Below are 6000 nucleotides of genomic sequence, written 5' to 3'. Positions count from 1 at the left end.
CTACGTGCAGACCTGGCTCATAAAACCCTCCCACTCGACATGACCTCTCTCTGTCCTTATTGTTGGTTGGATGGAGGGGACTGAGGTTAGAGGTGGGTGGAGCCTGGAGATGGGAGGAGCCCAGGATCCAGAATCTCCTCCGATCTTTTCTCTTGGTGGCCGTCTGTGCACCAAACAGCTGCCATGAACTGTTAGAAGACCCAGAACCAAACTGGTGTTGAGTTGAGCCCATGGGTTCGGGGATGTTTGTTACAGGGCTGAGCCTACCCTGACTCATACAGGGAGACACAGCTCCTGAGGAGACAGACGAGCAGGAGCTGCAGTGAGTGACCAAGTGACGGGGAACATACACGGGAAGGCGACCGCGGAGATCTTGGGCGGAGGACACATGGTGGGTTTGTTTGTCAATTGTCCTGAGCTTAACTCGTAACCCGTCAGCCTCTAGCGGTCCTGCTCCGAAAGCCTCTGGCTTTGATCATGTAACTTCCTCTCAAGCCTCCTGAAACCCCCTCTCGCGTGGCATACAAACCCCCACACGACTCCCCACCGTCTAGATTTTATTCCAAGGACCTGCCTACCAGGTTTGCCTCCCATTTGGCCCCGCTGGGCTGGAAACCATGCTGTGTAGCTCCAGCGCCCCTTCTCCCCACAACCCATATCCTTCCCTTCTGGGTGAGACAGCCCTCCAGACAGACCTACGTTCCCGGCTCTCCCACACGGGCCACCCCCCCCCCCCCCCCAGTTCACTCAGTATTCGGTGAAAGCACCTTTGCGCCTTCACTGGCTTCATAGAGGCAGAACACAGACCACGAGAGTGAAATCACCCAATTTACCAGTTGGTTGGCAAGAGGCATTTATGAGGTCCGAAGCGGTTTTATTTGTATCTGATTATTTTCAAATTAAATTGAAATAAATTCGAATACATAAGTAATGTGCTTACTGTTCCATTTAGTTGTTGTTGCATAACAAACAGTCCCCAAAGGCTTGGTGGCTTAAAGCGGCAACACCACTCATTTTCTCACAAATGTGTGATTCGGACAGGGCTCCCCAGGCAGGTGGGGCGGCCGCGGTGGGGCCGGGAGCATGCGCAGGCTCTCTCGTCTGTCCGACGCCCTGTTGGCCTCGTCCCCTCTCTCTGCGAGGTTGCGGGGAGGCTGGACTTCAGAGCTCGGTAGTCGCTGGCTGGCCTCTCAGGACCCGGCCTAGGAGTCAGGCCGCGTCACGTCATTGGAAACCATTCACCAACGCCCGCCTGTATGCACACAGAGGGGATCTGGGCTCCCTGCAACCCCCATAAACATTACGCTACAAATTTAAAAAACTGTGTTTAAAATATATTATATATAATTCCCATTTTAGCCATTTTTTCAGTGTATCTTTCAGTGGCATTAATTATCTTCATGATGTGCAAACACCACCAAAACTTTTCCATGATGTCTAAGCACCCTGTTTTCGAGGCCCATCCATGTTTGACCAGGCGTCTGAACTCCATTCCTCCCACGGCTGCATGCCAGTCCGTTGCAGGTGTGCGTCACATTTTGTTTTTGCCTTTGGCCGCTTCTGTCTCTTGGCTGTTGTGAACAATGCTGCTATGAACTCAGGTGCACAAATATCTGTTCTCATCCCTGCTTTCAGTTCTGTTGCGAATGTACCCAGGAGTAGAATTGCTGGATCATATGGTAATTTCATGTTTAAATGTGTGTTTTTTGTTTTGTTTTTGAGGAACTGGCAGACCGTTTTCCACAGCAGCGGCACCATTTTACATCCACACCAGCCACGCACAAGAACCCCAATTTCTCCACATCCTCGCCAACACTTGTTATTTTCTGGTTTTTTGGTTTTTTTTAAAAATAGTAGTCATCTAACTCGGTGTGAGGCGGTATCTCATTGTGGTTTTGATTTGCATTTCCCTAATGATTCTTTGGTACAGCCATGTAGTATTTCAAAGAATAGTTATACAGGTATTTATTAACCAGTCCCCTATGGCTGGGTATGAAGGTTGCTTCCAAACATGTGCTGTTCAAATAATTCCACAACAAGTTTTCTCGTACAGGTTACCCTGTGCACTGTGAGCATATTGGAGGGCTCACTCGAAGCCGTCGGATTGGTGGGTGAAAGAGACGGTGTGTTTATCCTTTAGGCAGATACTCCAATGCCTCTGAGAGAGGATGGACCGATTGATATTCCCCACAGCCACGCAAGAGAGCCAGGCCCAGCTTTAAAACTAGCACGTGTGTCTCCAGCATCGCGCCGGAGATTTCTCCCTCCTCGGGGAGGCTAATCTGACATTTCCCAACACGGATTAAGACATCGGCCTAACACTGTGTTCTGCTAAGGGATTTGCAACTTAATTGCATTTGTTCATAAGACGGAATTAATACCGAACAACTAGCCATCAACAGAACTAATTTTGACCCCGTGCTATGAAAAATCCATTCACGTTTTATGTTTTAAACATATGTTAAAAGAATTGCTACTTGAATACCATTAAACTGATATTAAAAATCAGGCTCAATCTCGATTTGTATGTTAATCCTTCTTCCAAATAGTACAAACTTTATTTTGTTGTTGTTGTTTTTTTTATCAATTCTTGCCCAGAGGTACAGCCATGAAAATTCATGACTGAAAATTCCTTTCTCTTATCAGCGGATCTGACAAGATAATGGGACAACGTACACGTCAGATATTAGCTCAACCGGCATGTTCACGGCGATGTGCTGCAGAAGCAGACAGCACCCTCTACAAGGCCCGCACCAAACATTCACTCCTTCAACTTCCAGTAAAAAAAGTAACTGGAAATTGTTGAGTGAATTAGAGTCCAGTGAAAACAGATGAATAGATTGTAGACACATTACCAATGTTATATTAATAGATGTTCTTTTTTTTTTTTTAATCCTCACCCGAGGATATTTTTTCAATTGATCTTTAGAAAGAGAGCGGAAGGGAGGGGGGGGGGGGAGAGAGAGAAACATGGATGTGGGAGAGACACATCAACTAGTTGCCTCCCGAATGGGGCTGGGAAGCCACCCTGCAACCAAGGTCTGTGCCCTTGACCGGGAATCAAACCTGTGACCCTTCGGTTAGAGCCAATGCTCTAACCACTGAGCAACCCGGCCAGGGCGAATATATGTTCTTAATGAACTGGTCACAGTTTTTAAGAAGGGGAATTTTTGTAGGGGAGAAAAAAATTCCCATAAATGAAGAACTGCCCTAGCTAGTTTGGCTCAGTGGATAGAGTGCTGGCCTGAAGGGTCCCAGGTTTGATTCTGGTCAAGGGCACATGCCTGGGTTGCGGGCTCGGTCCCCAGTAGGGGGTGTGCAGGAGGCAGCCGATCAATGATTCTCTCTCATCATTGATGTTTCTATCTCTCTTTTCCTCTCCCTTCCTCTCTGAAATCAATACTAATAAATAGATATATTTTTAAATGAAGAACTAACTTGGAAATAAACTCAAGGCAGCCAATGCTGTGTGTCCTGCACAGAAAGTAATGTCATGTTTACAGTTACTGATACTAAAGACATATGCCAAGTGGAGCGTGATGTGCAGGGCGCAGAAATGAGACAGCCGGAGTAAACACACACCAGCTTCCCACGACGCGTCGTGCCCGAAGCTGGTTCACATAGATGCCGGCTCGCCTCCCTTCCTTGCATGGTGCCTCCGAGCGCGCCCAGTCCAACCTCTCCCGCAGCATCGGGAGCCCAGGCCGCCCAAGAATGCTCGCTTCCTCCAGTGACGACACTTTCACCGTCTCAGATGGCAGCGAAGCCAGGCGGCTCCTTGCAAGGAACCCAGGGGTGTGTGGCTTCCCCTCCGGAGCTGTCCACACAGCAGCGTCCCTCAGCCGCCCAGATTCCCAGAGGCATACCTGCCCGGAGAGCCTTCTGAAGCCTCTCCAGGTGATTCCAATGTGCAGCCACGTCTGGAGCCTACTGCTCCGGAAAGGTCACCCTTCATCGGCCTGGCCATCTCTTCACCCCCTCATTCGCCAGCATCTGTGGGACACCTCCGTGCCAGGTCCCGAGATACCGGGTTATTTACCTACCGTTTTTCTTTACATTGACCCTTTTAACCTACAGACATTGTTTTAAAATCATGGATTTGATGGGCCAGATATTTTATATCATACACACATCAAAAATAAGTGTATAATTTCTAAAATAAATGAGTTCATCATTATTATCTAAATACTTCCTTGTAGCCCTAGCTGGTTTGGCTCAGTGGATAGAGTGTCGGCCTGTGGACTGAAGGGTCGTGGGTTCGATTCCAGTCAAGGGCACATGCCCAGGGGGCGGGCTTGACCCCGGTGGAGGGTGGGCAGGAGGCAGCCGATCGATGATTCTCTCACCATTGATGTTTCTATCTCTCTCTCTCCCTCTCCTTTCCTCCCTGAAATCAATAAAAAAAATATATAAAAAGAATACTTCCTTGTATATTACTAGTGATACTCACATTACCATTTAGGAAACGGAATTCACTTCTTCATTCATTAACATTCCTTCATTCATCGCACATTTCCTGAGCTCCTGGGACGGGCCGTGCTAGATGCTGGGCATCCTCCGCTGCCCACTTGCGAGGTCGTGCTGGGCGTCCACCTGCCACCAGCAGCCTCCTCTGCTCCTGCTGCTGGGACAGGAGTGGAGCCATGCCTCCTTTCTCCAGGGCCCATGAACTCCTCCTCAGGGCTTCAGGTTCCCTTGCCGCCAGGCACGTCAAGGTGTGGCTCCCTAGACTCCAGGTTGGAGTCGCAGTGGGCAGTGCAGGCCATCACCACTAGGGGGCACTCGGGCCTCACCGCTGGCTTCTCGCTCAGGCCAGGGCCAGGGCCAGGTAAGTCTGGCTGGAAGGTTAGTGTGCTGCTGGGGGGACCAGAAGAGGCTGGGAAAGGCTGAATGGGATAAGGGGGCATGAAAATGAACCCTCTGAATTCAGATTCTAAGCAAAACCTCCCTCCTCGATGCCAGGGGAATTAAAGCACACAGGACATCTCTTTATCAGGTTTAACAAAACAGGACCAGCTGGGGACAGCAGCCATCAATCAATGCTGAGGTCTGGTGAAGGGCGAGGTGGCCCACTGGCAGGTGCTGAGCCCACCACGAGCCCCAGACAGCATGCCCGTGGCCTGGTCCCGGACCTGCCCCGTGCCTCAGCCCTTTGCTGATTCTTTCCAGGGAGAGGAGCGGGGCAGAGGACAGGTTCAAAGGTCAGTGGCGGCCTCCCCTGGGGACCGGGGCTGCTCTTCAGCCAGGAAGGCCAGGCCAGGTGGACTGGGCCTTCTGCAGCTGTCCTCCTCCAGTGCTCTGAGCCTCAGTTTCCCCTTCTCCAAAATGGGGCTGAAAGCATTCCTGCCCTGCCTGTCTCTCTTGAGAGTGTGGCTGTGAAAGCCACTGCAAACAGCAGGGAGCAGGTTTAGACAAAAACAGGAGAATCTGGAATGGAAGCTGGCTACCCTTCTCCCGCCCCTTCCTGCTTGCGGGTCTGTGCGGGTCTGTGATCTGCGAGAGTGGCTCTGTGCTTCGCGCGCCTTCCTCGGCCGGTGATGAGGTGCCGTGGTGGCTCCTGCCTTGCCCTCCAGTGCCTCTTCTCTAATTGCTCTAATCTGTGCGTTCAGGCCCTTGCTGCAAAGGAGAGCAGCGGCAGCTTCAGAGGAGTGAGCCCCAGGCAAGGGGTGGAGGTTGGGGGCCCAGCACCCACTGTCTGCAGCCCCTGGGGTGGGGCTGGGGAGACCACGGAAAAATGGCATGAGGTCCTTGTTCCCGGGTTCTCACAGTTCCCAGGGCTAGGAGGGTGGTCATGGAGGAAGCACGGGGGAGTGAAAAGATTCCTGGGGGAAGGGTGCGGGGCGGAGGGCTGAGGACTGGGAAGGGGATGAAGGATGAAAGGGTACCCTGGTGAGCTTGGTTCCCGGAGAGAAGACTTGGGGCTCCCAGGGAGGAGAGGAGCTGAGAGCCTGTGGGGCGGGATGCCTCGCTAGCTCAGGCAGGAATGTGTGTGTGTGTGGG

This window comes from Myotis nattereri, assembly GCF_964212035.1.
Source record: "Myotis nattereri genome assembly, chromosome: 2".
NCBI lineage: Eukaryota > Metazoa > Chordata > Mammalia > Chiroptera > Vespertilionidae > Myotis > Myotis nattereri.
This window is presented reverse-complemented; position numbering follows the sequence as displayed.